The sequence below is a fragment of the Canis aureus genome, chromosome 24 (assembly GCF_053574225.1).
Source record: "Canis aureus isolate CA01 chromosome 24, VMU_Caureus_v.1.0, whole genome shotgun sequence".
Lineage (NCBI taxonomy): Eukaryota > Metazoa > Chordata > Mammalia > Carnivora > Canidae > Canis > Canis aureus.
The window spans coordinates 1,946,611-1,957,835 of record NC_135634.1 but is presented as its reverse complement, the minus strand read 5'-3'; the positions used below and the strand labels follow the sequence as shown (position 1 = coordinate 1,957,835).

Sequence of the window (11,225 nt, the reverse complement as noted above, 5' to 3'; positions counted from 1 at the left end):
CACGAAAGGCTCTCATTAAACATTCTAAATAAATGTATGCTCAACAAATAAGTACAATGGTGAATTAAGGGTGAGGATTTAAATTACTCTCAAAAATATATCAAGACTCTCTGGAGTTCACAGAGGTTTCTTGAACGGAGATTGTCCTCGGGATGGTCCAGGTCATGGGGACTGTTAAGTTCATTCTCTACACTTTCATGCAGAGAAAGTCCCACATCTCCTGGTTTCCACCCCAAATTGACTGCCTAGCCGAGAGCCCAATGACTTCTCCACCCAGACTCTATGGTAGGAAACCAAAGCTGAGCACCAGAGCCAAGCTAGAAATAGCATCCAGGTTTCTGGGTTCTAGCAACCGTGCCCAGTCTGTGAGTCAGCCTGTCAACAACACTGACAAGGTACGCACGGGGCGCTGCTGGGCCCAGGGAGAATGGCACAGAAAGGAGGACACCTTGTCCTTGCCAGCCCTGGGGGAGTGTCATGCCAAGTCCTCAGGGGTGGGTGGGTGGGGTGTTACAGGTGAACACTCGGCTCTAAGACCCCCGTGTGCACCACCAGCTTTACAGACACTGCAAGCCTGAGTTCTCTGAGGAAGCCCAGACATGCCTTGACTCCACACTTCAAGGCCCTCTGGTCATGGGCAAGAAGAACGAGCATGGCCTTCCAGCAGGGCCAGTTTCCCAAAAGCGGCACTGGCTGTCAGGCTCAAAGCCACACTGGGAAGGCCCCAAGGAGAAGGTTCTGAGCTGGGTGGTTGTGAGTGAGCCCCACACTCCTCCACAGGAGCCCAGCATTTTCTAAAACAGAGCCTGGCAGCAAGGACCCATGTAAGAGTCGCCGGGACAAATGAGATAACCTTGGTTGCAAAACACAACCAAGGGCTGCATTTTACCACCCTTTTCAGTGTAAAAGTCAAGTTTTAAGATTCCTATTGTATAAAATTAATATGAGAAGAATTTTATACCCTATTATGGCATTGTGTTATAATCATGGAATGCTCTCCCCACCCAGTCTGGCCTTCTGTCCCCCGGACCGTGCCAACAATTATTCAGTTCCTCAGTGTGCGAGTGTGGCTTTTGGGGACAGTCTCCAGGAACTGAAAGGACTTCAAGCTGGGAAGAAGGGCATCTTCGGTCCCCGGTGCTGCCCGGCTGTGCCTGGACACTCACACCCAGACACACCCAGACACACACCAGACATGCCTCCTCCTCTCCTCCTCGGGAAGCCCTAGCCTTCTCCCTGAACACTCCTGGGGACCTGCCTGGGAAGTTTAATCCATCAACAACTGCAGCTGTATGAACACATTGTCTTTGATGCAACACACAATGGGTTCCAGAAAAGGAAAACAAAATACTCTTTAAGAGTGTGCTGCATTCTGTTTGGAAATGGAGAGTCTGGGGTTTTCCTAGATGGGCCAGAACAGGGGTGCTTGTTGCTGTGCCTCTGCTTCGCTTGGTGACTAGAGCTCCTTCCCCTGAGCATAAAGATTAAACTGGGGCTTTAGAATGCACCGCTCCAGAGAGAGGTGGTGAACGAGCAAGGGAAGATCAGATTTGTTGGTGAGTCGTCAGCATCGGAAGGAGGACATGGCAACAGGTTCCTTCCCGTCATCCAGCAGAAGGGAGTTAAGAAGAAAAGAAGTTGAGCTGCAGCATGTCTCGGGTTAGACATGAGGAGAGTTTTCCAGACTGAGGAATGTTCGGCCCTGGAAGAGATCACTGATGGAGGATGTGGAAACATTGCTGAAGAGTGAATGTGTCTGGCTTTTTACATGTGGGGAGGAGGAGAACCCTGAAATTCTAGGGAGCCCCTGGCTGCTTCCGTGGTGATAACAGTGTTCTGTATTGTTTGGAAATTCCTCGTTGTCAGGCTCCCAGGCATAACATCTCTTCTTCAGCTGAACTCACTCAGGGTTGCCCTGATTGGAGGGAGAGCACTGTTTTCATTTTCTTTTGACCAATTTCAGTCTCACCAGGCTCTTTCTAGTCTGTGCTTAGGAAATGCCTCCCGGGGTCACCTCTTCCTTTCCTCCCCTCTCCTTCCGGTGGCACAGAACCATGCATTCCAGGGGCTGAACAATGGCCATTGAAGGTGTGTCTGGTCCAGTCAGTTTTTTTGTTCTCTTCATTCAATGACATGTATGTTTGCAGCAGCCAGGGCAGTCCTCCTCCACACGAGGGTGTTGTCAGCAAACCCAGGAAGTCTTGAGAGCCAAGAAAGCCTCAGACACAGGAGGAAGCAGTCATGGATCTCCACAGCAAACGTGTTCTCAGTCCACAGGATGCGAGCAGGGGAAGGCTTCCGGCCTCAGAAGTCACAGAGGGTGTGAAAGCAAGAGTGGCTGCCCCAAGGCTAAAGGCCACCAGCCAGCCACAGCCAGCAGGGATATCAATTCTTAAAAGCTGAACTGGTCACCAGAAAATGGCTACCCATTTTCTGAGGTACTTTGGAGGCACAAGGTAAATGAAACCAGTCATCAGGGCCCCGCCTGAAGTGAAGCCAAATAAAAGGAAGGCAAATCATATTTCCTTAGATTGCATCCCTGGCCTGAGCCACTTGCCCACATCTGTTCTGTCAGGTGTTAATGCCCAAGCTCCCATACCCAGCTTTCTCAATATTCACCCACAGAATCCCAAACGCAGCCTTAGATCCGCTACTCCACTGAACTTGAACCCCAAAGCCATCCCAGACATCTCCCAATGTCCTCCCTCTGCAATATCCCTTCTTTCTCCTCCATCCCCAATTATCACTGCCAAAGTATCTACAACTGCTAAGACATACACTGGCCAACGTGAAAGTGTTCCCAGGTACTCCTTCCCTTATGGATGATGTTCTACAGTAATTCCATTAAATTTACAAATAGAAAAGTTATTTCAATGAGTGTGAATATTTAAGTTTTCATTTATATCTGCATAGCTTTTGCATTCTTGACACAGTATTACAGATGATAAAAGAAGGAATTATTTACATTAGAATATTTATCCAAATTGTTAACTGGTAGTATTAAATTAGATACTCTACAAACAGAATAGTAGAGCATAGAAACAGTGTCTTACTCAATGAAGTATTTTTATTGCCTGGTAAAATTCCTGTTTCACAGTAGGTAATAAATGCTAGCTACTGAATCCATGCACATGTAATTTCTTCCAGGCCTCAAACATCAGAAATCTATCAGAGAATTTCAAGAAGGTGAGTAGAAATAAGGGCAATATGTTACTGTCTCTGGTAAGAAGACAACTTTGTAGGTGGATGGATAAGTAGGATTTGGTCCCAATGATCTGGAGCAAACCCAGGTAAAAAAATTCACTGTGGATTTACCTGTATTGTTCAGTACCTATAATGCCAGATGAATATGATAAGCAAGACTCACCCAGCAACTGCCTAGGATAAGGAGACACAGGACAGCTAAAATAAGAAGGGTATACGTCAACATAGAGTAACTTGTTGGGTAATCAGCTCACAGAATGTGATTTTCCCCTCCACTCTTTTTCTCAGACTTGTATCCCTTTGGGATAAAGAGAATTCTTCTGGAGCTAAGGCTATAGGCTGAGTTTCTGTGCCATTCTGTGGGGAAGGCAAGCATGTGTGTGCCCCATACAACTATACAGGTGTCTGTGGGTATCTTCTCACTCTACCCGCTACAGCACCTGTAGAAAGAGAGAGAACTGGCCTAAGGCTCCTTATTAGAAATATCACCAATATAGTTGTCATCCCAGCACCCAGCACTCTGTGGTGTGTCTAGTAATTGAACTGAATGATAACTGTACAGAAATGCTTAGTTATAATAGTACCATAAGACAGGAAAGAAAAATATGGATGGATACAGAAAAAATGAAAGAAGAGCTGGCATAAATCTATGGACCTTTACCAGTGTTAACAAGAAATTGATGGCATGGTGTTAAATGCTTCTTTTAGGGCACACTTAATCCATACTAAATACATTTAGACCTTGCTTCTGGCAACACTCTTTCAAAATCAAAGGTGTATAATTAGAACGACTGAAATACACACAGAAATTTAACATCACATTGAAAGGTACAAATTATTTTCTAAAAAATGGTTAAAAATGCCCATGGTCATGACTACAGTGCCCCAAACCCTTTGACATTTGAAAGGCAATAACCACATCTTTGCCAGTTGATACTTCTTTGTTCCCCAGGGGGGGTGAGCAAGAGTGGAAAAGTAGCCACGCTACACACTGGCTTCAAATGACATAGCAAGACCGCATATATAAGGGACAGAACGTGAGGGAATGAGACAGGATGAGGAAAGGGTACAAATAGGATTGTGTCTCAGTGGAGCATCTGAGGTTCACCACCATTGCATTGCCCAAATCCCCAGCAAGCTGGTAATGATGAGCCCTTAATGTGTTTGCTGTCTCTGACTTGTGTCAGCCCAGCATGCAATCATCTAAATGATACCACAACAATGCTAGAGCACACATTAAGCACTTATTGTAATAGCTGGACTGTTGAGCGGGAGCCATAGAGGGAAACAGAGCAGGAGAGACAGAAGGTGTCTTTGACTGCATTCCTAGCAAGTCGCGGTGTGGTCTGCACTGGGTTACGGAGTGACCACAGCAGGTAAATCAACGTACCAAAAGGCTGTTGCTGGGATCTCTCTATTTCCAGGTCAGAAAAAATATTAGACCAAGAGTAACATTTTAGACCAAAGTGAACAATCAACTTTGGGTGATAACAAGACATCAAGTTAGGGTCAACGATTTTACAATCATTGGTAAAGTTCATTTACCAATAAACTACTATGGCATGGGACATTCATAGTAGGGGAGGGGACATATGGGAAATCTCTGTACCTTCTCCCCAATTTGGCTGTAGAACCTAAACTACTCTGAAAAATAAGGTCTATGTATAAATTAAGAAAGTTCCAAAGGAAGGAGAGATGTATTATAATCCCTGCAGTAAATACAGTGATCTTACTTATCAATCGGCTTCAACCAGTGAATAGCCAAAATCACATAGTGTCAAATGCGGTCAGTTTTCTAGGTCAGAAATCTGGCACAGGTCTCAGCAGACAAAAGTTAAGGTGTCTGGGGGATCCCTGGGTGGCTCAGAGGTTAATCACCTGCCTTCAGCCAGGGTGCGATCCCCGGGATCGAACCCCACGTCGGACTTCCTGCATGGAGCCTACTTCTTCCTCCACCTGTGTCTCTGCCTCTCTCTCTCTTTCTCTGTGTCTCTCAGGAATAAATAAATAAAATCTTTTAAAAACAAAAGTCAAAAAAAAAAAAACAAAAAAAAACAAAAGTCAAGGTGTCAGTGAGCTTCATTCCTTTCTGGGGGCTCTAGAAGAGAATCCATTCCCTAGTCATTCGATTCAAATGTAGGACTAAGGTCCCCATTTGACTCATGGCCCCCTTCCTCCATCTTCAAAGACAGCAACAGTGGATTGAGTGGTCATGACATCTCTCTCTGAGGCATGATCCTGCCTCCTCTTTTATTTATAAGAACTCGTGATTAGATGGGGCCTATCTGGATAATCTCCGCAACTCAAGGTCCATACTTTGGTCACAATGGCAAAATCTCTTCACCATTTAAGGTAGCTCATTCATATGTGCCAAGGACTACAGCAGGTACATCTTCGGGAGACCATTATCCTGCCTACCACACTCTCCTTACCTTAGTAATATATAGTCCTACATCCATAATGCTTCTGGAACTACCTTCGCCAACGTCATCTTGAACACTTAAACACTCAATTGACCTCATCCTTATGAGCATTCTGGAGTATTTGACATTGATGGGACCTATTTCTTGAAGTGCTTGGCTTCAGATTGCTACGATACTGCCTGCTTTTCTCCTTCTGTCCCTGGGGCCATCCCTTTATTGAACCCGTCATTCATTTCTCTGCACCACGCGTATATATCAGGACGGTATCCTCTCTCCTCGGCCTTGATTCTGAATGATGATTGCCTTCTGAGCAGCTCTGTTTGTTTGATATATGGGCTCCTTTTCATCCCAAACCTGCCCATTTCCTCTTTCTGAATTATATACGGCATCACGAGAGCACTAAACCCCACTCTTCCATAACTGATTCTTGTAAGTCATACTTCCCTCCTTCTGCCTCTGCCTCACACCCTCAATCCAGTCCATCATCATGCCCTGTCTGTCCTAATGCCTGAGTATCTCTTGAATCCACCTCATTGTCTCTACTGCTGCGGTTACTAGGAATGTTCAGGCCTCCAATATCAGTACCTAGATTGTTGCCCAGCATCCTGTTTTTGTGCCCTGTGCTACCCACTCCCAGCCATTCTTCATTTTGTCACTAGACACAGATATGATTTTGTCACCACTCTGTTTAAAAGCACTGGTTGCTGTCCATTGCTGAATAACATCCAATCCTGCCCACAGTAGCTACACGCACACAGGCACACTCAACACCCATACCTCGAACTGAGCGCGAAGCTTATCACCCTTATTGTCCTTCTCCCACTTGTTGTTCGTATCCCCAGAGTAGGCTACAAAACAACAGCATCACCATCCACCTGAAAGAATGTGAGAAACACAGAACCTCAGGCCCCACCTCAAATCTTATTTGGAATCCATATTTTAGTGAGACCCCTATTCAGATTCTGAGCACATCAAAGTTTGAAAAACATCACTCTAAAGCTATGTTCTCCAGAGTGGTAACCTTCTGAGTACGAAAATACCTTTCAGAAATTTTCTTTATTTTCATGTGTAATCTCCTCCATCTTTATTTGGACTTTAGCACATGTTTCATGAATCACTGACCATTTCAGCAAATTGTCCCTACATTTCACATCTCTGTGCTTTTGCTTTCCTCTGCCTGGAATAGTTTTCCCTCTCTCCACTGACTGAAGCTAGCTTCTGTACTCTCCAGTATCACCTCTAAGAAACCTTCCCCATCTCCTCAAATATGCTATTGCTCCCACCCCACACTATTAGAGATATTCTTATTGAATGATTTGGGCTTACATGTTCATCTCTCCCATTAGTTCGTGAGCTGTGCAAGGATGAAAACCATGCCGTCTCTATCTCTGGGTCCCTAGTGTACAGCAGTCATATATCTTAGCTAAGTAAATGAATCTCTAACTTGAAAAACTTCTGCTACTTTTTAAGTACTATTTTTCATGTCTCTGTTTAAAACAAAAGAGAGTTGTCTTCTAATTTCTTCCCTCAGATCCCATGTTCTGGCTAATTTCTAGATGGCAGCACATCAACTTGACAGAGAGCTGAAAGTAGAAAGGGCTTCATCTTCACTCACCTATGACCAATCCAGAGCATTTCAGATCTGCACCCCATGTTCTTTCAGCGCTGTGTTTACTTTCTGTGGGTATATACTCCAAGGAAGAGAGAAAGACACATGCCTGGAATCACATGTTTAGCGTCTTTCACTTTGTACTTTGATCTTAACAAACAAGACCCTGCCAACACTGTAACCCGTGTGAGCAAAGCCCTCCTTTCAAAGAAAATCATCTTGTTTCTCTGTCTGCTCCACGATAATATTAGCTGAATCTGACCCTAACTAGTAAGCTACTAAAAGGAATTAAGCTCATTAATGGTGTAGTCTGATATCTTAAAACAAAATGGCAGCTAAAACTTTTCAGATAGGCATATTTCTCTAAATCACTTACAATGAAATTTGGTATCTTCAAAGAGGTCAAAGAGGCATATCGTTGGACTAAATCATTTCTTCATATGCAAACATATACCCTATCTGCCACACAGGATGGCTGTGAAGGTCTAATGAGATACTAAATGCAAAATATTAGATGCTTTGCAATTCTGTATAAATGTATGTATGGCATTTTCATTAACAGCACTAAGTTTTTTCAAATGACTTTTCAGATTTCACTTCTTCAGGCAAGTCATTGCAAGTCCTCTACACTTTCTTAAATGTCTCTGTCTTCTTGTTGTTCTTTTCACCTTCTTCTTGGATTTGAGGGATTACTAAAACAGTAATTATTAAAATAGTAATTAGATAATGTACACAGGACAACTGCTAACAGAATACACCTATGTACTTCACTTATTCGATCTAATGGGGATTTAAATAAATTTTCTTTTTCCTCCCTGAAATTCCATGCACCTGGCACTGTAAAGAATTAAACTTAAAGCCAAAAAAGTGACCTGATTTCCTGTGGTCCTAATACTCTTTGCCTGCTCTAGCATATGATCTGCTTCTGATAAATGGGTGTACGCTTGTTTGTGTGGCAAGGGTATGCAGGTAGAAGCTAGAAAAAGGGCAGCAAATAATAGGAAAGATGGAGACAGGGACTATTGGTTCTCACTGAGGCTTCACCAGTATCTATTCCATGGTTCTCTTCTCAGAATTACTCAATACAGTGAAATGTATGTAGGATCCATTCAGGATTGAATTCAGCAAACTTTATTCCCTACCAGCACCATGCTGCACCAGCTTCTATTAATTAAAATAGTTAATTAAATATATAAATACTTTATGCTTGTATATTGAGATAACTAAAAAATAACAAAATAACATAGAAAAATGATGCATTCTAGATGCAACATGGGTGAATGAGTAGGATAGCAGAGAGGGATTCATTTCGACTTTGAAAATCAAGAAAATTAGAGTGGGTGCCCCTCTGAGCAGGGCCTAAAGATGCTGAGAATCAGGTAGGCAGAGAGGGGCCAGGATTCCCACAAGAAGGAATAATAGGGCGAGGGCAGACTATGGGTGCGCCAAGGAGCCATCATCTGCACAGAGGAGTGTGTTACAGCACACTGTGCAGGGCTCCGTTCGTTCTACACCACAAACAGGCTTTGCTAGGCATGGAAAGGAAGGAACTTCATGTTTATTTCTGCATCTCTCTTTATATTTGGTTGGGCAAACTAATATATAATTGACATACAGTAAAATTTTCCTTAATGTACTTATTTTAACATCTAGCATAAGGCCTATGCCTAGCAGAAAGCCTCATACGAGGCAGATCTTCAACACGTAGTAGAAAGGGAACCAATGGTCCGCCATTGATGAGGTATTATTTGATTTTATAAACTGTCTTCTTTTTCCATAGGACTTTTTTCATAAGCCACTGAGTTCACATGCTAGATAATATCGCTGTCCATCTTGATAGCTGGCTGACTTCAAAAGTTCCCTGACTTCACCAACTTTCCACTTATGCATTAATAAATTACTGCCTAGATGTCAGCTTTCTCTCCAAGGTCTCAAGGTATCTGGTTTGAAAAGAGCCATGGGGAATCTAAACAAACTATGTGACAGGACATTGGATACTATTCCTCACTTTCTGATGAAGAGACATTTTCTAATTGAAATGTTATAAAAGGAAGAGACTGGGCATATTGGAGTATATTATAATGACCAAGGAGCAAACACAGCAGTCACTTCACTGCCCAAACCCCATTTTCACATTAATTCTCTCTACTTATGCTCACATAGGCCAAGCAGGTATTATTTGCCTAATTTGATTGATAAGGAAAAGAACTTGAGAGCTGAGTGATTGTTCAAGGTCATGGGTACAGCAGACACAGGACAGAAAACTCAAGTTTAAGGCTCTAGAGACAGCAGTGCCTCACGAGGCACTTTTTTTTTTTCATGAAGGTAAAAGAGCCGAGATCACCTTTCAGACACTAGCCTTGATAAATGTACCTGTCAAGGCTCGGTTTGAGGAAACAGAAAGTAGCTATTTTAAAGAGAATGGGATTTGATTTAATACAGGCAGTTCTGTGCTTACAAAATCGGTGGAAGGGCTGGGGGAGGGGAGGCGGTAAGGCTGCAGGTTGGACCTTCAGGAAAAACTTCCCATACCACCTGGCCAACCCAGCCCATAGTGGAGCTGCCCCCTCCACCTCAGGTGGAAGGTGGGGAGTTGGCAGGCTGCCACAGGAACAGCTGAGGTCTAGAACAGATCTGTGGGATCTGGAAACTATCAACTTTCTACTCACAGGAGGCCAGGGACTATACAATAGAATTTTGCTACAGAAGAACGTACACCTTTAAGACCTTGCTGGCCAGAAACCAGCCAAAGCTGCAGAAATCTGACCTGCAGTCAGATTGCCCCTTTTCAAATCTTGCACGACTGCATCTAATTGGGAAACTCAGCTTTGCATCCATAACCCTCACTCCAAGAGATTTTGGGAGATACACAGTTGGAATAGATGCCAGGGCCCAATCTACCAACCCCGTGACAGGTAAATTCTGACACACTGACAGGCTCTTCCAAGACAGACGAGAACCAGGACTCGCGGGCTGTGCTTTAGAAGCAGACGTCACGGGCCATCCACATCCAGGTACAATGGATGGTTGCACAAACTTGCATTCTTCAGGGTGTGTACTACTCACAGACATTGGAAGCCAGATGGCCACTCGGGAGTGGTTTGTGCCAGCCTTCTCCAGGGTTGTCCACGTGAGATCAGGGTTTGGTTACAGCTTGCTTTGACCAGAGAGAAAATCATGTGTCTGCCTAGATTAGAAAGTTACTCAGAAATGGAGGGTCACCCAGGGTACTAAGGCCACAGCTGAGGGTGGAAGGTCAAATAAAGGTCCAGATGGACTTGATGGGCTGTGCACCATCACACGTGATATTTTCATCACACTTTCTTTTTTTTTTTTTTTTTATTTATTTATTTATTTTTTATGATAGTCACAGAGAGAGAGAGAGAGGCAGAGACATAGGCAGAGGGAGAAGCAGGCTCCATGCACCGGGAGCCCGACGTGGGATTCGATCCCGGGTCTCCAGGATCGCGCCCTGGGCCAAAGGCAGGCGCCAAACCGCTGCGCCACCCAGGGATCCCTCATCACACTTTCTTGATTGGACTTTAGCATAAACACACCAGACAATAGAACTATAAGTTATCATTTAAGATAATCAAAATCAATTATGGTATACCAAAAAGGTTTTGAACTGATTTTGCATTCTGTAAAATTAAAAATAAAAATATATTCTTTTTCTCTACCCATGAGTTAAATACACACACACACTGTCAGGCTCCTTTTTATTTTATTATATTCATTATTCTTCATTTATTTGTCTTTCTGTGCAGCTAAACCCAGAATATTATATTGGATTCTTACACTTTTTGACTTCAGCAAAGACTTTAAGAAACTAGAATATATCCAGAAGACAGCAATTAAAGCAGGGGACAGGTCTAGACCTAATGGCATGAGACCATTAGCATTGGAAGAGAGAAGCTCACATATCCCGGGTTCCAGCATTATGGAGGAGGAGCACAATTTATTCTGTGTGGTTCCAGAGGCAGGAATTT

General features: G+C 43.6%; 1 long non-coding RNA gene across 1 annotated transcript; it reads left to right on the top strand.

The window, feature by feature from the left end:
- The first annotated feature begins 1,037 nt into the window (after window positions 1-1,037).
- LOC144295652 (uncharacterized) lies at window positions 1,038-9,214 on the top strand. The gene is made up of 3 exons (XR_013362716.1): window positions 1,038-2,456; window positions 3,148-3,186; window positions 9,017-9,214. It is a non-coding gene; the product is annotated as an uncharacterized LOC144295652 (long non-coding RNA).
- Window positions 9,215-11,225: the final 2,011 nt, after the last annotated feature.